Source organism: Doryrhamphus excisus, linkage group LG14, assembly GCF_037039965.1.
Source record: "Doryrhamphus excisus strain RoL-2023G ecotype Guam linkage group LG14, RoL_Dexc_Guam_v1.1, whole genome shotgun sequence".
NCBI classification, from domain to species: domain Eukaryota; kingdom Metazoa; phylum Chordata; class Actinopteri; order Syngnathiformes; family Syngnathidae; genus Doryrhamphus; species Doryrhamphus excisus.
This window is the reverse complement of record NC_136370.1, coordinates 4,393,699-4,420,906: the sequence shown is the minus strand read 5'-3', so window position 1 is coordinate 4,420,906 and position 27,208 is coordinate 4,393,699. Positions and strand designations below refer to the sequence as shown.

The 27,208-nt window shown below is 41.9% G+C and overlaps 1 long non-coding RNA gene across 1 annotated transcript in view; it reads right to left on the bottom strand.

Annotated features, from left to right (window-relative positions):
• Window positions 1-25,712, bottom strand: part of LOC144901665 (uncharacterized) — a 66,560-nt gene extending 40,848 nt beyond the window's left edge. The window contains exon 1 of the long non-coding RNA XR_013629708.1: window positions 25,466-25,712. This is a non-coding gene — a long non-coding RNA (uncharacterized LOC144901665). The remainder of the gene's footprint in view (window positions 1-25,465) is intronic.
• Between the last annotated feature and the right edge of the window lie 1,496 nt (window positions 25,713-27,208).

Below are 27,208 nucleotides of genomic sequence, written 5' to 3'. Positions count from 1 at the left end.
CCCGGTCCCCGACTACTTCCTCCGGCTCCCCCGGGAGGACACCAAGGTGTTCCCAGGCCAGTTGTAAGCGTGTATAGGTCTGGCATGGGGCCTTCTCTCGGCTGGGCATGCCAAGAAAGGTACTGTTCCTGACTTCCATGCAATGTTGAAGAGACGTGTCAACCAAGACAGTCCCTCAACATCTAGAGCCTTGAGGAATTCAGGGCAAATCTCGTCCACCCCCAGAGCCTTGCAGTTTGACTCCCCAGATGGAACTGTCCACGTACGTGTCCTCTGACTCTGCTTTCCTCTGTGGAAGGTATGTCAGTGGATTTGAGACGGCCTTTAAAAACGTAACACCAAGTGGAAACCGTACGCAGATGAAGTGAACCACAGGACTTGATGGAAAGGGGGCATCCAAAGACTAAGCCGATACTTCCACCAGACATGGCCGTTCTCCATGCTCCTTAGCTTCTCATTGGGAGCCTCCCCTCCCTCCTCCGAGACGCTTTTCTTCTCCTCGGGGCATGCCCTATTCAACTCAGTACAGTCCATTATTGTTGTTTGCCAAAGTAGAACTATAATTTCACAGCTGAGGAACCATATCAGGTCTGTAGTAGTGATTAATAATCTGACGGTGAATAACGATTGCCGCCCTCTGTATTCAGCTGTAGGTAATTATTCGCTGCTTAATCGTGGAATAGATTTTTTTCCTGGTGAAAAACAGACTTATTCAAATGTGAGATGGAGGGAGGGTGGGGGGGAATAGAAGCGAGGGCCTTGGGTGTGTCGAGGCATTCGCAGAGCACAATTGACATGGTGCCTTCCAAATATAGGCCCAGGAATGAGATTAGAACGCCAGCATGGGTGCCTGGTTCCCCATACCCGTACTGGCAGTCGTTTCTCCATCGCTATCATCACGGCGGTAATGAATGTGTCAAAATAGGCGACGTCAGGCATTTTCATTCGCCGCGTCCTTGTAGCATTTCTTGTCTATAATGATAAAGGCGTGTGTTTATTTTCCCACACCCACACGAGTCAGGCCTCAACACAGTGAAGCAAACAGCGAGAGGAGAGCTGAGGAAGGGATGCAGCTACAAGCCTTCTGATTTGCAACACTCCCTGTTTGGGGGGGGTGGTATTACAGTTGTATGATTGGTGAAAAAAAGACGATATGGCTTGCGACTTTGGAACCCTTGGAAAGCAAAGAAAATACGGACCATACCACCTACAATACAGTATGTACCACTACAACAAAAAATGCAACGTATGTGCTCTAACAATCCACATGATTTATTTTTTAACTGAAAATATCATATATCCGAGAAAAAAGTTGCAACATTATGAGAAAACTTAATCAGTCAACACTGTAAAATAGGCCATATGGTTTGTCATTTTGGGGCCCTTTACAATGGAAATGGCAATTAAATACAAACCTGACCATACCACTTACAATACCTATGTCACGCCCTGTGTGAGTTCGTGCTTGACAGTTTGTTTATGTTCCCGTTCTGGGCTTTGATTTCCCTTTTGGAAACTCTGGTTTTGTGTTGGACTTCCTCTTTTGCCCCGACTGCCTTAGTTACCATGGTTACCCACACCTGTCTCTAATTTGTGATTCCCTATTTAGTTCAGGTGTGTGCTTTTCCTTTTGTTGGATCATTGTTTGTTTGTCGTTTGTCCTCGCTGCTGCTGAGTTGCCTTTTTTGCCGCCTGCTACAATTACAGCCAAAAATAAATATTATTTACCTGCCATTGGTCCTGCTCTCTGCATCCTGGGGTCGTACCGCAACAAAGCCTAGCCGATACGTGACAACCTACTTTTAAAACCAGTTGAAAAATTGCAAAAATATTCATTTTGCACTTTTGCATCCTGAGGTTGTAAGTACTCCAGTTTCCTCCCACCGGCTTATTTAACTGTATTCTACAGACGAAACATGAAACTGAAACCAGGAAAATGCAACAAAATAAAGAGCAGTGAAGCATACTGTACAACTCATTCATTTTCTACCGCTTTTTCCTCACGAGGGTCGCGGGGGTGCTGGAGCCTATCCCAGCTGTCTTTGGGCGAGAGGCGGGGTACACCCTGGACTGGTCGCCAGCCAATCACAGGGCACATATAGACAAACAACCATTCACACTCACATTCATACCTATGGACAATTTGGAGTGGCCAATTAACCTAGCATGTTTTTGGAATGTGGGAGGAAACCGGAGTACCCGGAGAAAACCCACGCATGCATGGGGAAAACATGCAAACTCCACACAGAGATGACCGAGGGTGGAATTGAACCCTGGTCTCCTAGCTGTGAGGTCTGCACACTAACCACTAGACCGCCGTGCTGCCCATACTGTACAACTGTACAGTAAAATTAATTTCTACATGTTGGCAGGTCTGCTGTAACACTGAAAGTCCTCCCTGCCTTTCATGCCCTCCCGACAGTACACCGCAGCCTGCCAAGGTTGCCCCCCCATTATTTGAGAAGTAATAGGTTAATTGGAGACTCCAAATTGTCCATAGGTATGAATGTGAGTGTGAATGGTTGTTTATCTATATGTGGCCTGTGATTGGCTGGCCACCAGTCCAGGGTGTAATGGTAATGTTTTAATTTCATTTGAACATGCATCAGATTACAATTGAGTGCATCACATAATCAGTTCCCAGTTCCACATGTCCAAAAGGAGTAGGAAGAAGCAAAGCTTATTAAATCCTACCCCTCCATCTGGTACTTTTAAAATCAGTAACTGTTACATTTGTTCACTTTGTGCCTCAATTATTATTTGTCACATACCGAAGTAGGAGGTGATATGAGCATCCAATGCCATAATGGGTACCATAGTAAGTGTCAATATAGTGATATATATAGCACATCATGACTGGTTCAAGACTCTTCATCCTTGTATTTAGCAAACATCAACTGCTTGTATTGTTTCTTGAATTGGCTCATCGTTGTGCATTGTTTGAGGTCCTTACTCAATCCATTCCATAGTTTGATTCCACATACTGAAATGCTATGGCTAGCATAACGTAGTCCTAGCATAGAAGTGTTTCAAATGTACTTCTTCCCTGAGATCATATTTCTCCTCTCTTGTAGAAAAGTATTGGATATATGGAATATATGAACTTGCAGATGTGTATTCTCCTAGCTTTACGTATTGCTTCCTGTCAGCTAAGTATTCTCTTATTCCGTACCTTTCTAATTTAGTTATTAGGATGTCATGATTGATTGTATCAAAGGCTTTTTAAATACTGCGGCTGCACAATTCCTATGATCTATAGCATTAGTGATTTCCTCCCTAATTTTGATCATATTCACAATTTTTAAATGCAAAGAAAATGCACAATATTTACATCCCAATACATACCACTAAATAATGGAAACTACAATAACTGTGTACTGGACCATGAAGTTTTTTTGTTTTTTTTTTTAATGGGAGAAAACAACATGAAAAAACTAATTACTTTAATGATGTTGTAGAAGAAAGTCATAATTTCATGGCAAAAATGTCCCAGTGCTTGCTTTTTGATAATCCATCCATCCATTGTCTATGCCGCTTAATTCTTGCTAGGGTCACGGGGGTATGCTGGAGCCTATCCCAGTTGATGTCGGGCAAGAGGTGAGGTACACCCTGGACTGGTGACCAGCCAACCACAGGACACATATAGACAAACAACCATTCACACTCACATTCATACCTATGGACAATTTGGAGTCGCCAATTAACCTAGCATGTTTTTGGAATGTGGGAGGAAACCGGAGTACCCGGAAAAAACCCACGCATGCACGGGGAGAACATGTAAACTCCACACAGAGATGCCCAAGCGGAGAGTTGAACCCTCGGTCCAGACTGTGGGGCCAACATGCTAACCACTCGTCCACCGTGCAACACTTTTTTGTATTAACATGAAAAAAGGGATGCTGGCAAAAATATATAGCGTACCATACATTTTTAAGTACAAAAATGGGTGAAAAAAATGAAGGGAAAAAACACAGTAACTTCATGAGTACAAGTAGAATTAACTTGCAGAAAAAAAATCATAATTTAAGGCAACAATGTCAAATGTTTTTTAATATCATATGAAAAAAATTGATGTTATGGGTTGCACTTTTTGTCACGTTTTATAATGAACCCCTCCCCCCTGAAAAACAACAACATAGCGTTCCGTACCAATTAGTGGAAGCAAGGCTAGGACCCTTTACAATGGAAAACACCAATACTAAATGTTAACTGCACCGTAATGTTAGAAGCAAGTGAGGACAGGGATGGTATGGGTTGTTTTGTTGTTGCAGTCGGGTCTCGAAGCAGCAATGCACCCTGCCGGGAGTCAGTAACACACCCACCATACAACAACACACACACACACGGAAATGCTTCCTCTTGTGTATACTGTAGCTACTCTGAAGCTTCAAAACAACTCATCATTCACTGTTTGCATGTTAAACCGGGTTGTCTTCATTTACATTCATGCTGTGTGTGTGTGTGTGTGCGTGCGTGCGTGTGTGTTTGCACAGCTTTGCTTATTTTGGCAGCGGATGCTAAAATGAGCATTATGATCAAAACAAAGGTCACGTTAATCCTAGTTTGTGCAGCTGAATTCCATCACTTGGCTTTATTGCTGTGTGTGTGCGTGCCTGTCGTGTCTCGACACCAGGCTTTTGGTTGCTAGGTAACCACATTGTCTTTTTACCTACAGTGAAACGTGAACCAGCATTATGGACAAAAACAAAAATCAAAGAAAAAAATAAAAAACACACTCCTCCATGAGACTCACACACACACACACGCACGCACACACACACCTGAGGGTAAACACAAGCTATCATGATCATTGTCGTCACAGTGTCCACTCTGGGATTTGTTCTCACAGATGAAACGACGCAATGCCAAGTGTGTGTGTTTGCCCCCTGCTGTGTGTGTGCATGCGTGCGTTTTCAAAGAGCCATTGTTCTGATTGGCAGACACTCAACAACCCTCAGCCAACATGAACACAATAATAACAATAATACCACTAAAAGTCTTATTTCTTGGACAATAAATGGGAACTATTATAACAAAAAAGGCAAAGTGTGAAAAATTTTTGGGGGGGGGGAACATACTAAAGAGAGTGAAGCTGCAATATTACAACATAAACTTTATTCATGTTTGTCAAAATGTCAGTTTTACGAGAATAAAGCTTTAGTGATACAAGACAATGATGTAATTGTAGGCTATTAAACGATATTAAACTCGGGTCCCCTTGCCTGCGCGCTAACCACTCGCCTGCCGTGCATCCCCAGAATACTACACATAATTTGTATTTCAACTTGTATTTCAATGTGTACATTCTCAAGAGATTGCTGCTTAGAGGCAGAAATGAAATCTGATTCATTGAAAACATAATTGACTGATTAATCTGTTATTGAAATTAACATTAATTGCATCCTTAATGTTGTCATTTTATGAGAATGATGTCAACATTTCGCAGTTCTAATAGAACAATCACTATAAGACAAAGCCATAATTTTATGACAACGTCTGAATTTTATAGTTTTACGACAATAAAGTGGGAGTATTACAACAAAGGGGTACATTTAGAACACTGTCTGAATTTGTTTTACTGAAGTCCAGAGATGAAATCCTCATTTCATGAGAACAATGTCACAGTTTTACTCTAATAAAGTTGGAGGATGATGAGAAAGTCGTAATTTTAGGAAAACGTTTAAAATTCCGTTACGCAGTATTATGAGAACATTTTATGAAATAAAGCCCTAGTATTACAAGACAGAGCTGTCATTTTACAATATTGTCATTTACAGTAAATTTGCATAATTGCAATAAATATTGAACTGATTGAATATTGAAATATTCAATCAGCAGATGAATTCCATGTTCTTGTATTGTATTCCTCAGGAACCTACGCATAAAATCTCATCATTGTTCAATAATTACTTGACCATAATTGTTTATTTTAAATATTTAATGACATTAAATAACTATGCGCTCAACTTTTTCCTCATAATTGGAATCTTTTAATGTGTTTTTCCATTCTTATTTGGCGGTATCATGTGTGGAAGTGTGCATGAGACGGAGCACTTGGTGATAGCGTAGCACAGGGCTTTGTTGATGGAGAGAGAGAAAGCCGAAGCCACTTCCCTTGTGACTTAGTCTTTTCTTCAGCATCTGCGTGTACATGCTGCACTCCAAATAAGGCCAGTGATGATAGAATGAGGCAATCTGGGCTCTTTAGGGCGGGTGTGTGTGTGTGTTAGAGGCACAAACATGGCAAAACCAGTTGAAATAGAGATGTGTGGAAGCATGTGGGGGGGGGTGTGCTCATTGTGTGTGCTCATTAAAAGAAGGAGGGGCGGGGGAGATAAAAAAAAAAATCTAGGGGGAAAGAAGCCGGCGTGCTCGTCAGCGTGGATTTAGTGATGAGGAAGTAAAAGGTCTCTCATCTCTCCCTCCCTGAGACATCCCCTCCTCAGCCTGCCACGCTCCCTGGCCGTCTTTCATTAATTGCCATTGTTCAATAGTGTCAAGACATACACACTCTCACACACTCAAAAAGAACGTTGCCTTTCAGCAGGAAGATGGTGGAAAAAAGAGCGCCTCCAGCCTTCAGTTCATCTCCAGTCAAGTCGGCTGCTTTGACCAAGCCGGCCCAGTGCGCACGACAACAAAGACGAGCTAAAGTGAAGACAACACGCATACAACACCGCTGGATGTATCACAGTCTACATTACATTTAAAAAGAAGCCTTGAAGGACAGGAAGTTGAGATAAAGCGCTGCAGTCCATCGGGGGTGTCCAAAGACCGGCCCAGGGAATGCGTGGCCCATATTAGCATGTTATGACCTTAGCCATGTGGACAGAAAGTTGGAATGTTGGATATGATATATATATATATAGTATATACACACACACACACACACACACACATAAATATATATACATAAATAAATACATATACACACACATATATATACACATTATATAATTATATATATATATATATAAATAATGTGTATATATATACATATATGTATAATGTGTGTGTGTGTGTATATATATATATACATATATACATATATATATATATATATATATATATAATGTATATATATATATACACACACACACACACACATATATATATATATATACTATATGTTTGTTTTATCATGTAGCTGAATAACCATTGTGTTAGCATATCTTACACCTAATCAGCCTGTTCTCTATTCTTTTATTCATGTTGGAACTTGCCTTCCAAGATGACGTAATGTCTGTAAATTAACCACAAAAAAATGCAACTGGTACTCCAATGTACTCCAATGCGACTTATGTATGTTTTTTTCTACCTAATTATACATTTTTGGCCTTGTGTGACTTATAGTCCAGAAAATACAATATTTATCATAATGAGACAGTTTGTTTCTGGATGAAAAATCTTGTCACTTTTTGAATGACTAAAATAATGCTGTAATTGTTACATGTCATGTTTTCCCCTCCTATTCTGTGCCCTTGTCGTCTCCGTCTCTGTGTTTTTTGGGTTTTGTGCCAGCTGGAGGGGAGTCAACTGGACGTCCCTGCTACTGACTGGCTGCCTGGCTACTTAAATGGAATTGTTTTCAGCTGGGATTTTGGCAAGACAAGGGCAAGATATTAGAAGTCAAAATAACAATTTGAATGGAATAACAAGCAATAGTCCAAACACTACAAGAAACATTTTTATGTACACACAAATTTGTTATTCAAAACAGTTGAAATTTTGAGGAAAAAAAAGCCTTATTCTCAGATACCTCGGATATTTGATGCTTATACACTGTATGGTGTGGTATGAAGTAAGAAGAGAGGCACACACACACACATAAATTTACTATTATTGTAATATTAATGTTAATAACATTAACATATGCACCATAGCAAAAAAAATAATTCATTCACCTTCATCCAAGAGGATACTGAGGGCATTAAGAAAATGGAGCACTGCAGCCAAGTTCAGACTGTGGAGTTCAAGCGAGCCCCAGTAAGGACTATACTAATGATACGCCCTCGAAAAACAAGCAATTCTCCATGCTGTTGCCATGGTAATGAGCCTGCCAATCATCTAATTACACCACTTCCAATTCCCTGTGTGACAATATTTCACATTCTAAACTGGAAAAGTCCAGAGACGTCAGGGAGATAACGCAAAAGTTGCGTTGACGGAAACAGCTGAACTTTCAATGACATTGAATCTGCAAAAAAAAAAGGCCTTGAGTGTTCTCCAGAGTCAAGTGCATAAATACCAAACAACGGAGACGCAGTCAAACAAAAAACAGGTTCTTTGGGGATTAATACTTCAACATTTCAAGCACCCGGTAAACACATTTTTCAGCCCCAACGTCAGATAAGACCATAGCATTTTTTTTAAGTCCTGCAACCAGGAGTTGTGTTCTCGCTGCTGTTTTTGTTTTGCCTCCCGCCACACTGATATGAATTCACTGTGCTCGGCCTTGACGGCGTACGCCAAACAGCCCATTTCGTCCTGCTTTGTAAAATATTTTGGCCCTCTGGCTGAATCCGCCTTCAGCACTTAAGTGTGAGGAGTTGTTATCCCAGCAATCAGTGGGTGTACTTTGAAAGTCCAGTTTAGCAGTTCCACTGTGCACAATCCTTTACAGAGCTTCAAACTGGTGACGCACACCACAGCGCTTCACCTTTTTTTTTGCTTTCTCTTTCCCTTCGGCTCGTAAATCTTTCCCTGAGACCAAGTGGATAATGTCAGAGTGGTGTCAACCACACCAAAGTGGAATACTTTTTCTTTGTAAGCCTGTGTGACATGGCTGGAATAAAGGCTTTTTTTAACCAAGCAAGACTTGGAACATGTCAAAGATGAGATTCTCAGTCAGAGCTGTGACAACACCATTTTTTGACTCAGGGTTTAGGGCTCCAAGGATCCCTCTAGTGTGGTGTTAAAGTTTAAGACACTTGGACAAAGACTAAACATAAGTCCTTCAGGAGGGAGACGCGTTTTAAGCAAGAGGAGACTGAGGGCACCGCAGGGGAATGGCGACTATGAAGTCCACAGTGGATATAACTCAACAGAGAAGGCTAGCATGTGTGTTTATCGTCATCATTTACGGTTTTGTATGCTCAAATATAGGACGACCAAATGTCCTGTTTTCCAAGGACATATTCCTTGATGGCTGCTATGGGTGGATTTTTGTATTAGTGTAGCCCCCCCAAATATGGGTTAATTCTCATGAAATCATAGATGTTGATTACTAATTTTAAGATTGTAAGGTTTCAATATTTAGGCAGCCCAAAAAGGTGACAATAGCCAAAAAGCCAAACTGTGCACTGCACTTGAGTATTTTTCCTTCCACTGTGCTACCCGAAAGGCCTTGTTTGCCCTCATCTGGTGCTTCAGTGGAAGCAATTTGTTTAAAAGGAACTTGAGGTGGAATTGGAACTCCTCTTGAAAAAGAGGAGTTGCAGTTGGCTGTTTTGGAGTAGAAGAAGCTGGAGCAACAAACACAAATTTGTCTGAGTGAGTTGGAACTCGATGGTGGGTCTTGTTTAAAGTCGAATGAGTTTGATGCAAGTAAAAATATTTATTTAGTACCTCCTTTTACACGAAAGTCCTTGTGTTTGGCTTTAACTTGCAGGACAGATTTCCCACTCAAGGACATTTGGGGAATTATTTGGAGAAGTGGTTCAGGAGTCTTTAGGGTTTAGTCCATGTGACTTGGTTTTTGCGCACACTGTACAGAGTTTAGTCCTGGTGATATGGTTTTAGTCGTGTTACCAATTCCTGATGCCAGTTTGAAGGCCCGTGACAGTGGCCTCTTATGTGGGAAAGAGCAAAATTGGTGTCAGGGTCTACTTGATAGCCACTCCAGACCGTCTTCATCACTCTCGCCGTAGTCACGGGAACATGTTGAAACCGTACTTTTGAAACCGCACTTCGGAGTTGCTCACCTGTAGTATCGGCCCCAAAGTATTCAGATACTGGTAGCAACAGTGACCAGATTTCAGGTACGTCAATGGGGTGACAAAGCTGGACTGCTATCACAGCCTTGTATGGAAGATTGTGTGGACGATGTTGGTGCTGCTCAGTTCGTTTCAAAACTTCATCTGCTTGAGGGATACTGGCAGCTCTCGTTGACGGAGCGTGCAAAGGCGATATCTGATTGTGTCATGCCCGACAACTTCTTGGAGTACATATGTTAAGGTCTAAAGGCCTGCTTTGCTTTGTTGTGTTTTTTTTGCCATGCCCACTATGTGAATAACTCGAAACAGTACCAGTAGCTGGGGCACCATAGCTAACACAACACAGGAGTTGTCTGGAACACAATACTGATGAATTGTAATGCAGGCATTCCAGGGTTGCCGTGGAAACAGTGAAGTCAGAACAGGGTTGGAATTTTACATAACTTTAGGGTAAAAGTAGCACAAATGGTTCCAAAGCAGCATACACTGATACCCAGACGCTGGTTAAGGAAAAGTGTGAAACAATAATGTGAGTGGGTTTTGCCATCCATGTCTCTCTTCTCTCAACAGCAACAGAGAAAATGCCACGGTATATCCGGGTGACAGATTGCCAGACGGCAGCATCCGGAGGTGGTAGAATTATCTATGCAGTGAATCACAGCAGTTACAACTCGTGATCACAGACAGGAGAACCGAGGTGCGTGTCAGACGGAGACGCAGAGCGGCAGAAGCAGGTGATGGGAATGGGAAGGACGATGGAAGGAATCGATGCTCCTCCGTGCGATCTATAAAACTCTCAATTATCCTGCTGCAGCCTGTCGGCGGCAGATCTTGAAGAGATGAAGAGGGAAGCAAGGATAACGACAACGACCGCACAATGCAAATTTAGCGTCCCATTTGTGTCTCCCGACGAGGCCTCCGGAGGACGGCAGTCAGACAGCAGAGGAATGGATGAAGGACAAGAAGAAAAACACAGGAGGACAGCAGAGAAAGGGCCGACAGAACAAGGCACAAGTCTGAAGAAAACAAGCGGAATAGAACAATTTAGTAGAAAGTAAATAAATCCAATAGAGACCTTCCACTAACAACCGCTGACTTCCTCCAAGGAAATCAATGCCGGCCGCGGTCTTTAGGCCCCACAGGACAAAAGAAAAAAAGATCTACTCTGCATGAGTATTTTTCCACACATGTTGGCTCTATTGACTTGCGGCTCATTTGCCAGAGGTATGGCCCAGACAACTCGATTTGGTATGTTTGTAACATACCTTTAAATGTCAATGCCACATGCCGTGAACGGCTCACAGAGAATCTGTCACTCTCCTTGTGATCCAAAGCCCCACTAGCATGTAGCAACAAATCACCAAATGAAACATGCATGGTGTCTATGTCAGTCTGAGCAGAATTACACACATTTTGGCGAGGCTCAGCAACAAAAAACAGTGTTCAGTCTTTACAAAGTAATCCAGCGTTTGGTGATTTTTGGGGGGTATACATCCACCATGGGCAAAGCCTAATGCGGAGTATTGCTGTTGTCTAACAGAAGCAATGTTCATAATAGGTCATGGTCCAATAGGTGCCAATAGGTGCCAATGCATTTTTATTGATCCTCGAGGAACACGTTTTTACCCAGGACAAGGAAAAAACAGGAAACACTGGCACCCATCAATGTAGCGCAATTCTTATTATTTAGCATCTTGGCTTTTCTTGTTTCGAAAACAATCCACTTATCTGAGGTTGGGTTGCAGGTGGAGCAGCCTAAGCAGGAAAAACTAGACTTCCCTCTCCCCAGCTCTTCCTGGCGGATCCTGAGGCATTCCAAGGCCTGTTGACAGACAGTCTCTGCAATGAGTCCTTGGTCCCTGAGGCCTCCTACCGGTCAGATGTGCCCTAAACACTTCCCCACAGAGGCGTCCGGGAGGCGTCCTCCTGACCAGATGCCCGAGCCACCGCCTCTGGCTTCTCTCAATGCTCAAAAGATCCCTATGAAGATCACCAAGAGGCACAATGGTGAGCGTCTAGTGGCCGCGCCTGCACCCATGGAGTCCAGCCGGCTATAGCCCCAAGAGGCAACATGGGTCACCCCTACAGAAGCTGGAGCTCTCAGCACAAACTGGAGTAATTCTACATTTCAAAGTCATGTTAAACAAAATCAAAACAGGATCGCTGTATATGACTTCTCAAAACATACTAGTGTCTGTTTTGGGCTAGTTCAGACTTATTCACCACTTCCTTGTTCGGCACTCTACTCATCATGGGAACTGTAGTTCCTTTTTTAAAGTCATGTACATTTTGCCATTTAGTTTTCTGCAGAGTAATGTTAAAATATCATCTTGTCTCGGCCTCGTGAACACAAATGTCCTGTATCGTCTCATGTATGACAGCCATAGTATATGGAATTGGATTATGGAACAAAGAACTCATATATATATGGCACAATATCTTTGATATCTAATCCAAAGGACAGCTCAGCTCAGAGCTGACCGTCGTCATTCTCCTCCATCCACTATTCACTTTAGCAGGAAAGAGGTGGTGTGACCGCTCAAGAGGACAAAACTCAACATTGCCACTGGACCTGACAACATCTGTGGGCAGACCCTTAAGCACGGTGCTGAGCCGCTGGTTGTGGTATTCCAGAAACTGTTGCAGACCTCAGTGAACTGCAGCACAGTCCCCCAGAAGTACATACAATCCACGGTCATCTACCCCCCCGTCCCCAAGAAGGGCTCCGTCAAGGTGCCTGTGGCCCCAATGTCCAAGGCGATGAAAGCAAAAGAGAGGATGGTTAAAAACATCATCACCAAGTCTGTTGAGAGCCTCATGGACCAACTGCGATGATGCCCAAATATTCAGATGACAAGCCAGGCTGTCCTCCATGATGAACGAAGACACCCACCCCCTCCAATACACACTCACTGCACTTATTCCTATAAGTGCAGTGAGCTCCATTAGTGACAGGATGATACAACCAAAGTGTGCGAAGCAGGGATACTGCAGGTCTTTCCCTCCTGCAGCTGTCACACTCCATAATATAAACAGCTCCAAATATCCTGTACAATAGCAGTGTAATACCATGCAATAGGAACCACGCAATAAACCTGTGGCTTGATCAACAAGTACACAGCTGTAAATAGTGTCTTGATTTCTATTACCTCCATGAGCACTTTCTACGCTTGTGTGATTTTTGTGCTCTGCTTTTGCTGCTGTAAATCTGGAATGTCCCCCTCATGGGACTAATAAAGGCATATCTTATATCTGGAGACCACCAGTTACATCAGTAGGCGGATGGGAACCGTTCACAGAGAGTGCTTGTTAACCGTCTATACTCTGACATCCTCCACACCTCCACCGGCTCCCCACAGCGCTGCGTCTTATCACCACTGCTTTTCATCCTCTCCACTGATGACTGCAGGTCCAGCCAGCCATATTGCCACCTGGTTAAATTCGCTGATGACACAGTCCGGCTCTCTCTGCACCAAACCTACACCATAGCTCTTCTCTTCGGGATTTTGAACTGTGCGATGGTGCTTGTCTCCAGCTTAACCCAAGACAAAAGAGGTGATTGTAACATTTGGCAGCAAGCAGAGACAACTGGCAGAAGCCATTACTGCCACCATTTGGGGGGGGGCTAGTGGAGGTGGAGCTAATGGAGCTTGTGTTTTTTTGCAGTTCATCACCAAAGTTTGCTCCAAAATCACAATCACAAAGACGCTTGCATCTACTAAGTCGCTTGCGATTTTTTGAAGTACGCATTTTTGTGATGCAAATGTGTTACTCTTTTGAACGCATATCGTTTTGAGACTCCAAACTCCCTTTCTCGTGAAACACCAGTGACGACCTGGAGTTTCGGTTCTTCATCACCAAAATCCGACCAGAACAGGACTTTGGAGACAAAATGGTGGATTCCACTGCTCATCGGGGTGTTATACAACTTCATGTCAGAAAATCCGAACTATCCCAAATGTTGGCAGTAGGGGTGGGAACCTCTGGGTACCTCTTTCTGCAAAACTGACTGGACAGATACATGCCCATATTACACAGGTACGTGCATGTTTTTCTTGAGAAGGACCAATTGGTCAGCATATTTGTTGTGTTTCCAGTGTACTACAAGTCCTTCTTCAGCTTTGTTCCATCCTCTGTAAAACCTAAAATGTTTGGGTTTGGACTTGTAGGCCGCTGGTACATCTTTGTACTGTTTTTCACTGGTGTCCTTCATGTTCTCTCCTGCTGTACTCGTCACAACTATTTGACTAAGAAGGTCAGGTACCAGACGGAGGGTGGACTTTAAGTGCTCTCAGCAACTTTGACATTAAATTAACAGCTTTGCAACGTTCTTCTGAAAATTGATTAAAAATTGTTATTCGCCATAACTAAAAAAATATTGCAGACACAGCAGCGGGAGGACAATAGCCAAAGTCCGCCCTCCCACGCAGCCCACCATCACAGCTTCAAAAAAATCAAGAGGGGAAACCCTAAGCTGAGCTCAGCAATAAGTGTGGGGGCACGGTGAAGTAACTACATAGAAATCATTTTGTGAAAAAGAAAGAAATGCAACTCTTGTGCCCAGACGACAACACGTAGGTGGCAACAAGACTCGCAGCGACTACTTAGTTCCAGCATGGCTCTTTTTTTGTTTCCCCTCTCTCTCTGCTCAAAGCCACAGACATCTTGCTAACAAGCGTAACCATACAAGTGTTAGCGAGCCTGAAAAGGTTTATTTCGTTCCGTTTGTGGGCTTGATTCTTTCCTGGCGTGCATCATGTCTTTTTGTGCAAACCGAAACTAACAAGTTTTTTTTTGTCTTCTCCACCTTCCATGCCGGCCGTGACAGAGTGCTATTGATCCGTTCGCCTCGAAACAAAAGCAAATAAGCCTATTTCCAAAAAGCAGCAAATTATAAAGAAATAAATTAAGTAAGTGCAGCAATGTGTGAAGATGAGACACATTCCAAGGCTTTAACAAGAACAGGGAGTTGGTAAATGAGGCCTCTTATACTCAAGTATAACACACACGCACACACACAAATAATCTATTGCAATCACACACTTCCCTCCACACACACACACCGCGAGCATGGCTACATGCTCCATAGAAAAATAAATGCAATCCTAAGGTGCGTTGATGACTCATTTTAATCGATGGGAGGCAGCCGTGGCTCCAATCTGCAAGGATGGCTGGCTTTTCCAACCCAGCGGTGGGTCACCGAGCGAGATCTACCACCAAATCAATAGATCACTTTAACTCGGGTGGGGGATGAAGGGGAGACAAGGGGAGGTGGGGGGACCAATCCATGAACGCAAACGTGGGGGAGAGAGACGGCGTACAGTAAGAGTTGGGGGGAAGAAATAGGAAGAGTTCTTCTAAAGAATATTATTGTCGTGTGAGGGACAAAGAGGCTGTGATAATACTCAGTGTCGATACATCATTTTAACTTTAAGAAACACTACAAACATATGGTGTTGACAAAGTAAAGAAGAATGCACCGTATCTGATATCATGCAAGTTTTACTCTATTGATCTATTCATTATACAGTGGCACTGCTGATATCCGTGTACATGCATGGAACAGCAATAGATATTTTTAATGAATAAGATCATGTTTGTTCAATAAGGATATAAGTGATTATCAAGGTCGGATTTTTTTTTCTGTTAAGACTTTCACTTCTGCCTCTTTTGTTTGTTTTCCACGTCAGCCCTCTGTGGAGGCCGTCCTAAGTGTTGTTGTCTTGTGATCGTGTGTTATCGCTCTGTTGTGAACAAGCACAAATAAGTTGCAGTATTTATCCAAAACAGAGTGGAAAATACATTGGGGGTGGAATGGGGGTTTGGGTGCTCGGTGAGATGAGCGAGACGCTTTCATGTATGTTACAATCTCCAAAAGTGTCCATTAAGACCAGAAAAAGAGAGGCAGAGGTCACCTCCCCATTAAACCATAATACAAATTTTTTTGTAAATGCATATCAAATTTGGAAATATGAGCCATTATTTTATTTAAAAATACAATATACACTGTGTTCCAAATGATATTTCAGTTAATATAAATTAGAGTCATCATAGTTTTCAAGTAATCAAGCTGAAATTTAAATGTTATTGAACAAACCTCCCCAGTCCAGGGTGTACCACGCCTCTTGCCTGAAGACAGCTGGGATAGGCTCCAGCACGCCTGCGACCCTCGTGAGGGATAAGCTATATAGAAAACGGATAGATGGATGAACAAACCTTCCAATAAGTAGTCCCAGTATTTTTTCCCAAATAAAAACTGAAAATGCACCGTTCCACAAATACTGTAGCTCCGGGAAATCTGACACAGTACGTGTTGCTTTTGCTCATTGGTCCATCAATGACACTCCGAACTATTTCAACTTTCTAGGACGGTGACTCACAGTAATCGCCCTATTGTGCAGGTTTCATTGAAAATGAATGGAGTAGAGGCCATGTCACCTCCCATGTGTGACACTCACTCGTTTTACACATTATATAATACGAACACGATGGTTTCTACTTCCTGTTTTGTTTTCTCAATGATTTTGGGGCAGCTTTGTGTCGGCAAGATATTCCATGACTGATTTTAGCACATTTGCACTGAAGAAGATAGACTGCTTTGCTGTCGCTGTTGTTCCGTTTTAATGAAATACTTGTACGGCGGCTATCAATCTTCAAATGCTATGTAAAACATTTCCTCTGGAGCTAATAACAGTATTCCGAGGAAGGATTGTTATGTCGTATCATGAATTCATCAGCACTTCGCAGACTTAGCGCAGACTAAGCGTGCATTTCACATGATAAGTGGGCATGAACAACACAGAGACAGTAATTAGGAATATGCCATTTCCCGTCTCTTCTCACATCTATTGTCTTTAAAGGTGCCTTTGATTATGATTGATGTGCCTTTTATTTAGCGTGTGTGTGTGTGTGTGTGTGTGTGTGTGAGAGAGAGAGAGAGATTGTGATAAAGGGCTATTGTATCCACACTCAAGCTGCGCTGCAATGAAAGGGGGCAGCACCGAGTCATTATGGACAGTAACACATCCATTGATCAAACTGTCAAGTGTCTATGCTTTTGTGCAAGGGGGTGCTCCCGCTCCAACCCCCGTCTGATAAGTTAATTGCCCCTTGGCCAATGGAAATACACAGCCTAATGGCTTAGAAACATCAAGTCAATTAGCGCATATCAGAAGAGGCGATGATACACTACAGTACATCCCCGCTATTCATGAGGCAGACTTTCCAAGACCTCTAGCGAATGGTAACAAAACCTGAAAAAAAAAACTTTTGATACTCTAGGAGAGTCCAAAGTGTGGCCTGGGGGACATTTGCAGCACATTCTAAAAAAATAATTTAGTAAGAAAACTATTTCGATGCCTTTCAATGCCAGTCTGGCTCATACTGAGCCTGTCACGATCCCAGTGTGGAAAGTCTTGCTCTAACATCTTAGAGAAGACTCTCTAAGTCATCTCTGCCGTGTGGAACTTGCCTGCCATGTAAGTGATGCAAGTGATATAAAATTATATCTCGCAGGGGTAGCACAATAAAAAGCTTTTATTTAATACGGCACAACAAACACTTGACGGAGTATGGTGAGTTTTCGAGGCTCACGGTGTCAAACGGAGCTCACACAGCCGCCGCTGGACACTCGCCCGTGTGTGCGTGACAGTCAGAAGGCTAAGCAAATAACCCCCAAAATAATTTAATTCATCGGAATAAATGACCAGCCTTTCTGGGCGGTGGAAGACAGAGTTTGCCGACTGCTCTCACACTTCCAGCCCCACTACATGCTTCCTGGAACTCCTGCTAAAACGCCACACAATGCACTCTCATATCCAAAGTTTCCTTTAAGAAGGCGCCTCATCCTCTGGAAGTTGAGAGGATTTTGTCCAAATGAAGATGATTTTATGCTACTTTCATATCAATAGGCCGCACGGTTGGTGAATGATTAGCGCGCAGGCCACACAGCTAGGAGACCTCGGCCATCTCTGTATGTAGTTACTGAACAAAAAGTTAGTTTTACATGAAAAGAGAAGTTTTTTACAAATATAAACACCATGAACTAGTTACGGTTTTCACATTTGTAACCGAACTGTGCGCATGCATGCGTTAAAATTTCCCTTCCTTCGTGTAACATGGCGAGATGCCTTTTCACTTGTTGGCCTCTGTAGACCGTGTAATGTATTTCAGTGAGAAAGGTGCATAAAATTATAAAATGCACTTCTGCCACCTTGTAGCTGGGGGTTTTTTGGCTTAAAACTGTACCATACATGTTCTCTTCTATTGTGGAGTTGCAACATCACCTCTTTGTGTCTCTCATGCACTAAAATGTAAAAGACGCATTAATACGTCTTTGAGAGCAAGCGGTGGGGAAAAAAAGTATGAGTTTATATATTTCTGAAATACCATGACAGAAGTTGAAGCGCTAAGTGGTGAGGCATGGCTGTATACTATTTGTTTTCTCTCTGCTTTACAGTATATGAAAAGAGCAGCGTTTCACTTTCAGGCACACAAAAGCTTGTGCTTGCCAACATTCTAATGTATTCACGCTAAAAAAGGTGCATGCTGCATGAGTCCGTGGGCATGCATGTCGTCCCATCCTTCAACATGCAAACACACACGCAGCTCACACGTGTAGGTATGTGCAATAAAATGGGATTAGCTTCAGCCACAACTAATCCCGTTTGATTTTTTTTTTTTTAACTGCACCACTTCCACAACAAGCTCTGGGAGTTGAAACCCGATTCTGTCAAGAGTCGACCGCCGTGCCTTAACTTACACAAGATGGGCGTTTTAAAATCCTCTATTTATCTCATCTGTCCGAGAGGAAGATGTGATTTCTTTTCCAAGCTCTTAAAAAAAAAAAACGGCCTACAAAATTCAGCTGGATCTGAAGGTAAAGTGAGCGAGCAAGGTTCCACGCAGGTGTGTCAAAATTCTCCCGAAGGAAAATTAAAGTCGAGCAAACACGCCGGTTCCTCCATCGCAGCCCAGCGGGCAATCGACTCGACGCGCGACCTCGGCCGCCTTTTCCCCCTGCAGCCACGTAGCCGCTTGCACTTTCCCGAATGAATGATACGAGTTAAAGGGTCAGTTTGCCCATCAAAGTCTCTCTTCCTCTGGCAGAGAAATATGGTTTCATGCTAAAAACAGTCGGAGGTAAGGTACGCAAACCTGTTTTTAATGCAGGTGGATTTGATTAGCTTACTTACTTACAGCATGTGGCCTGCATGACATGCCCATAGACGCCTGTGTTGGGTGCCCACGGCCATGTTAGGAGGCATGGATGATGGGTAAAAAGTCGCTCTTGATGGAAGAATGCACAGTGGAACCTTGGTTAGCGTCTTTTTGGGTTAACATCAAAAATATACCTCGCATTTTGCAATAATATTTTTTTTTATCACAAAACATCCTTCCTTGTTAGCATCCTATTAGCTAGCTAAGCAAAACAGCAAATGCAGTTACATTACCTGCCTTTGTTGTCATCAGCGGTTGGCTCTCAAAAATGTTAACACAAAGTTTTATAATTGCAGTTTTACATGCATAAATTAAGCACTTCAAACAAGCAAAGCATAGTAGAGATTACTCTTCTGACTTCCCAGCATGCTTTGTGGCAACTGTTCTGTAAAGAGTGGCTAAAGTTTCATGGTTACAGCAATGCCCCAATATTTGGTCCTGTCGGCTGCAGTTGGCCCATTTGCCACGAATTTGAGACCCTTGCTTTAGTGTACGTACATAAGCCAATATTAGTTACTGACTGTTGCGTGAAGCAGAAAGTAAACAAATGACCAAGGCAATGGTTCCTTATGTTCAGCTGAATATGACCTTTGTCCAGAACGGCAAGAAGAGCTTTCCAATGAAAACCAGACGCAGGCTACGCTTGTGCCTTTTAATTGTGCGTGCTGCCATGGGGAGCTGTGTTTCGCAGTGGCAAAGTGAATATAAAGCGCCTCTGTGAGCTGAAGCACACATGGATTTGACAAAAAGACTGTGCTGCCGTCTAATGCTCATGGTCATTTCCAAAGAGGGACAGTGGGAACCATGCTGGGCAATGATTGATGCCTGTGGCCACAAAGTTTCTTTCACCTTTCGATGGAGCAATTAGGGCAATTAGGACCTGTAAAGGCTATTTCCTGGCTTTAGCCTCTGGTACTATTGGAGAAGACATCAATGATCACACAATTTAAAAGGTTTTTATATATTCCATCATCTGTCTGCCATGGTGGAACCATGTGTGACCAGATAGTACACAACCCGCTTGTGTTAACGAGGAACGCACTGTGCTGCTTATTATGGGGAGAATTCAAAATAATCCGTAAAATATGGAGTCAATTGACGACAGCTTGACACAGGCTAAGATTATCTATACCAGCATGTGTGATCGCTCAACGTTTCAATCTCATTCAACTTTCTGGCGTTTTTGTTGCCAAACATTTGATTGAAAGACGGGAATCTAATCTTTCTTATTGCAGGTTCCATGTCTATAAAGCCACAATAAAGAACACAATATAATTCTGTTTGCCTTGAAAGATTAGTCCAAATTGTAATTGTCGAAAATGGCCAGGATAAGTGACTGTCAAGTTCCGAAGCACTACATATCCTTTTCACTACGTTAAAACTCCAACACGAGGAACGTGTGAAGCCACCTGCTGAAACAGCCCCAAATCCACAAAACTCCTCCAGCTCACTTCTTTCTTCATATTCCTGTTGCGTTCCACATGAAAGGAAAAGTGGTGTGCCGTTATTAAAGCTGTGTCCTATCACATTGCTAAAGATATGGTCTCCTTTGCAACAGTGGAAGAAAACCCGCTTTGAAAACCTTTGAAAATAATGGGCTCGCGACGTGCAACCAGCAGCCCAGTCGCAATTATTTTGCACGAGAAGCTTGAACACAAATGTACAAGGAAGTCAGACAGGCAGTTACTCAGTCTGATGCAGTTGACAGAATTATTACAAATGTTTACCTAAAAATACTAGTTACTACTAAATACTAATACTAGTTACCTAAAATAGTAGTTACTGCTGACATTTAAAAATTTCCTATTCAACCGGGCACTCGTTCATATTTTGTAATTAGCTCAGGATTTGAGCACAGCCAAAGGTTTGTTATATCGACAATTGAAGATAGTCAACCTAGTAAATACAACCTAAATACAGTATTTGCCCCCTTCTCGATTTCTTCTTTCTTTGAATGTCACACTTAAATGTTTCAGCCACCCCCATTAAAACATAACTTGTTTAATCACACCTGAGTTAAAGTGGAAAAAATAAAGCCATTTGTAAAGCTTTGGGACTCCAGCAAACCACAGTGAGAGCAATTATCCACAAATGGTGAAAACATGGAACAGTTGTGAACCTTCCCAGGAGTGGAAACTGATCCCAAGAGCGCAGTGACGACTCACCCAAGAGGTCACAAAAGACCCCACAACTGCAGGCCTCACTTGCCTCAGTTAAGGTCAGTGTTCATAACTCCACCATAATTGCTAACAACTTTCTTTTCTACAGCTTTTACCTGAAAGCATTTCTTTTGGGTACCAATGGGGGGCGCCTATAATAATTCCGTGTGCACCTATAGAAAAATAAATCCTCGGTTGTTCTAGTTAGTGGAGGAACTTTATGTCATGCAGCAGATGTATGAGAGCCAAACTTTTGCTCCTTTAATAAAAGATGAAAAAAAAGTTAGAATCTCTCCAAGTAAAAGGTTTTTGCCTTTATGGCTCTATAGTTCTCTGCAATAGCACCTGCTTGCAGCCGCGCACAGATTACAACTAGAGCAGGTTGGAATTTGGAATTGCTGGAATTAAATTTCTTTCTTTGAAGTGGTAGGGTACACAATGGGGTTCATTTCTCATGCGGATCATCATGTTCGGTTGCAGTCTCCAAACTTTCTACTTCGATGGCCACTTACTGAAAACTGAAACTTCGATATTGATATTTAGCATGTAGGTATGCTAAGAAGTTACATATGTTTCGATTATGCACATTTTTCGGCCCTTTGTATTGAGTTGTGGACTCCTATAGAGCAGATAACCGATAACCAGCATGGAAAACTTTCTAGCTCTTCCAGAATCTGCACCTCTTCAGCTGTATTTCTTCGGATTTTGTGCTTCCTGTGAAAATGCTCTGTTTTAATGTACGTATGTGCACAAAATAGTCCAGTGTGAAATGCCGTTGACAGATTTAAATGTATTGGTAGGGAATCAGGAACTCCAACCACTTGTGCCTGATGGTGGTGTCTTTGGGAATTGTGAACAAATGTGGCTTTATTTCCAAAAGATTTTGACTTTATTACCATATTACAACTTTTCTCAAAAAGTTCCAACTTTTGTTTGATTTCTAATAATAAGACTTCAAAAAGATACGTATTTCTCCAATATTACGAGTTTATTCGACTTATACGACTTTTTTCATTAGAATGCAACATTTTGACCATATATATTTTTTTGTTTTATTTTCAACTTTCTTTGCGTAAATTTTCCTTCTCATAATGTCTTTATTCCCATAACATTTTTACTTTATTTTCATAATATTTCAACTCTATTTTCAAAAAATGACAACTTCATTCACCGTTTTGCTTGTTTGTCATAATATTACCACTTCTTTACATTCTTGTAAAATTGCAACTTTTGTCTTTCCAACATTCATTGTTTTGTTTCCGATAAAATTACCACTTTTTACTTTAATATACCTTATGTCATCCTTACACTACTAAAATGAGGTTATTTTTCCTCATAATATGACATTATTTTAATAAAATTACAGCTCAATAGATGACAACTTTTTTCTGTAAAATTACTGCTGATCTTTCCAATGTTGCTGTTTTTTTGTGGTTGCAAAAGGAACTTTGGCGTGTTTGTTCCTCTAGTTCAATTCGTTTAGTCAAGGGTCAACGTCATCATCCGAATAAAGTATTCAGAAAATAAAGTTCATAATCATGAATGAATAAAGTTCATTTGTAGTTCTAAGCATATTTGTTTTGCTTTTCACGTTCTTTACTCACTTTTAGCAAATGCATCATGGTCAATTATAGCAATTCCCCCCCACCCAGCACTGCCATAAATAGATTGCAGCCCTGTGATCAATACCAGAAACCCCAGCAAAAAGGCTCACTACTAATCTGTTACATCCCCAAAAAAATCTAATACGTGTTTGATTATTTATGTGCACGTTCAGCGTGCTGTCATAATAGACGGCTGTGAAGAAAAATCACATTTACCGGATTGATGGACTGGAAATGCCGCAGAGACATTTGTCCTTAAATGTCCCGTGGATATATTAAATATATGGTAGAAAACATGGCTGCCCGTCAGCATGAATCAATGTCAACAAGCCACATCCGCCGCCATAAAAAACACTGCATCTCCACCGGAGGAATGATTAGAGAGCAACAGCATGTCTCTGGTCTGACGGCCACGGTGGGGACTTATTGTTGCCCCCTATGGAGGGCTTAGCCTCAGCCTGCCTTGTCCAAAAAGGTGTTTGGTGCTCATATTTACAAAAAGTAGACAGACAATTAATTGAGCCTTCGCTTTCCAGTGTTCCCCCCAGGACTGCAATCTATGCATGGCTGCATAGTCTCCAAAAGAGCTGCAACAAATAGTCGATTAATCAATGATGAATTGCGCCATGGAGATATACTAGTTATTTATATAGTTCAATAAAAAACTGCATTGCAGCTTTGTGATAGAGATAAAAAAGCCTCAACTTGAGCATCAATTGTTTTTTTCATTTGTGTTGGTTGCTTTTTATTATATTTTATTGCAAATTTGCTTGTGATTTTTTTTTCATTTGTAATTTGTTTTCCTACTATTTCTTCTTTAAAATGTTCTTCTAATTATGACTACTCTTTTACTTTAATTCTTGTAAAATTACAACTTTTTCTCACTGGATTACAACTTTTTTTCTCACAATATTTTGACTTTATTTTTCTAAAATTACTGCTTTTTCAATTTTGCTTGTTTTTTTTTCTTGTGTAAAATATATTTTTAGAAAATGCTCTGGGCTGGAAATGGCCCTGCTAAACGTTGGCTGTCGTGAGCCTGACCGATTTCTTGATTAATCGACTACAAAAATAATCAGTAGTTGCAGCCAAACCTGAAAAAGGTAACATTTTTTGCTTTTTAGAAAAAAGTTAGCTATGATGCCACCTACTGTACGGCATTGGAATGACAAGCTGCATTCACAGACCCGTTATAATGTGTTTATAAGCAATTGCCAACCGGTTCACTATGGGAAACGCTGCCTTAGATACTGGTGTTTGGTCTGTCAGGCTTTCCGAACCAAGGTAGCACCTAAATATTATCCAAAATAGTAATCAATAAGAAAATCTTTTGCCTAGCAAAAAGTTGAAATAGTTAAAAAGCAATAGGCCAATATGAAGCTACATTTAGTAGTAGTAAGCCAGTTCCATATGTTTAACATCAACAAAAACACCATCTTGTGTCTTCATTGGGGATGTATCAATTGCTTTCAACACAACAGGCCGGGCGAAGCGGTGTCCGGCCTCCGCTACCACTCTGGTGCTGCCACCAAAGACGGAATATCGACAGGCATTGCGACGGCTCGTTAGATTTGTCATGCACTGACTCACCAAAGCATTCAATGATCCAAACAGAACCTTGATTGCCTTTCCAAAACAAGTTAACAAGTTGCACCCTCCGACTTACTGAAGACGACCATCAGAGACACGTTCCCCTGCCGGCGGCGACTCATTGACAGACACGCATCATTCCACGCAGTCAAGGTCAGGCACGCCGGTAAACATCAACATGCGTTAGCATCACACAGCTTCAGGGACATGCTAACAGAAGTAAACGAGCACAGAAATAAGCATTGCTTGGCCTTCTCCCAGATGAATACAGCCATGGCTGTGTCCTTTTTCAACCTCACAATGCGGACATGGAGGATGACATCAGAATATGATCAGCAGCGAGCACTGATGTGCGTCACAGGGTCCGATAAATGCTCAGATATTATCGTTAAATCTTTCTATTCAATGCACATACGTACATGGTGTACAGGGAGGGATACACTGACGCAGACATACAGTAAGGGCGCTCAACAAGGGGTGCACAGTGACATCTACTGGCCGAAAGCAACACTTACCCTGGGTACAGGGCACAGCTATACAGACACACGAAAATGGCGTATGCCCCGCAGGCTTTGCTAAAAGCACTTTTAAATTTGTCTAAATTCAACGCTTCTCAAATACTGAATTGAATACTGAATATTGAGAATTGTTGGAAAAAATGACAGCTTTATTCTGGAATCTTCATTATTTCCTATGGGAAAATATGTTGGCCGACTTGTGTTTATGCATTGCTGCTATGCATGAATCCAATGTGGGGCTAATAAAGTCTTATCCAATCTTAACGATGGTCAACAAGATCGTTTCCTTGTTTTCGCCTTACTTTATGACTACACGCCCCCAAAAACACCAACACGTTTTACAATCATGTTAGTGTAGTGCCAAAGACTGCACATTAAATGTATATACAGTATACAGTATACTGTATGCAAAACGTCTCAAAAACGCATTTTATTCCTACCTTGTACGTTGGCATGCGCGATAAGAGCAAAGCAGAAAGCTGAGAACCACTTGTGAAACAATTTGACCCAACTATTTCGTTCTATTCTGTTAGCTTAGCCTGCTAGTTTGGGTTCAATTGTGTCTGTGACAGGTGTTCGTTTAAGTGCATTTCTTCAACGACATATTTGTTGGTTGTCTCCTGCCGGTGCTGACAGACAGCGACCCACTGTGGATGTCCTGGGTATTGCGCAAACCAAAGAGTTAATACAAACACTGCAATTATAATCTGCATTTTTATTGATGATAATTTTAATCAATAAAAGTGGGATTTCATTCATTAATTCATTCATTTTCTACTGCTTATCCTCACAAGGGTCGCGGGGGTGCTGAAGCCTATCTCAGCTGTCTTCAGGCGAGAGGCGGGGTACACCAATTAACCTAACATGCCAACGCCAATTAACCTAGCATGTTTTTGGAATGTGGGAGGAAACTGGAGTACCCGGGGAAAACCCACGCATGCACAAGGAGAACATGCTAATTCCACACAGAGATGCCCGAGGGTGGAATCAAACTCATATCGGTGGAATCGGTCTCCTAGCTGTGAGGCCAGCACTAACCTAAAAGTGAGGATGGGCAATTTAATCAATCATTAATTCAATTTTAATTTTACAATATTTGTTCATGAATGTGATTGTAGTTGGCTTACTTGTAAAGGGAAACCCTGGGGAAAGATTCCACAACGTTTTTGCAGTACATTCATAAAAAGAGCAGAGCACTCCTCAAAGTGAGGATAGAGGATCAAATCGAATAGAGGATCTTTGCTTAATGTTTAAAAACACCAACTGCTCCTGTCATGTGGACGATTTTTGGAGTTTTGCACGAGGCTTTTAAAACCAGCAGGATGCTCCTGTCATTTTCAAGATCTTTGACGGGTGTTTTTGCAGTCCGTCCTTCAAAACAGAAGAGAACTCTTCATACATTTGCAGGATCTCTGATTAGTGTGTTTGCTGTCCTTCCGTAAAACCACTAGAGTTCTTCTGTGGAGAATATGGAGAATCTATGACTCGTGTATTTGCAGCAAAGGACTCCTGTCAAATAGAGGATTTTTGTGTTTTTGCTACACCCACTGGGGTGCTCTTGTCGTATGAAGAATCTTTGGCTCATGTTTTTACTGAAAAGAGCCTTAAAACCAGCAGGGCCCTCCTGCTATTTTGAGTGATTGAACAGTCCATCCTTCAAAACAGAGTAGCACTCTTGACACAAATAAAGGATCTTTGATTAGGATTTTGCAGTTGGCTCTTAAAACCAGCAGGGCGCTCCTGTCATTGGTTTTTGTAATCTGTCCTTCAAAAAAATGAGTACAATTGACACATATAGAGGATCTTTGACTCGTGGGTTTGATGTAGTTCATGACCTCCCGTGTCATATAGAAGATCTTTGGCTGGTGTTTTTGCAATCTGTCCTTCAAAACAGAAGAGAACTCATATGAAGAATCTTTGACTATGTTTGACTGTGTTTTTGCTGTAGTTCCTTCTCTTGTCATATAGATGATCTTTGACTGGTGCATTGTCTGAAACAATGGCTACGACAAGCCCTGTGATAGATAGGCAGACTGTCTGTGGAATATCGAACATGTACAGGAGAGAATAAAATGAGTCGAAAAAACGAAAAGAGTCTACATCATTGCGGCCATCTTGGCAACTGGCATCAGTCGGTGGAGAACTTCAAGGCTCCATCATCCAATGATTCAGCCTGCACTCTA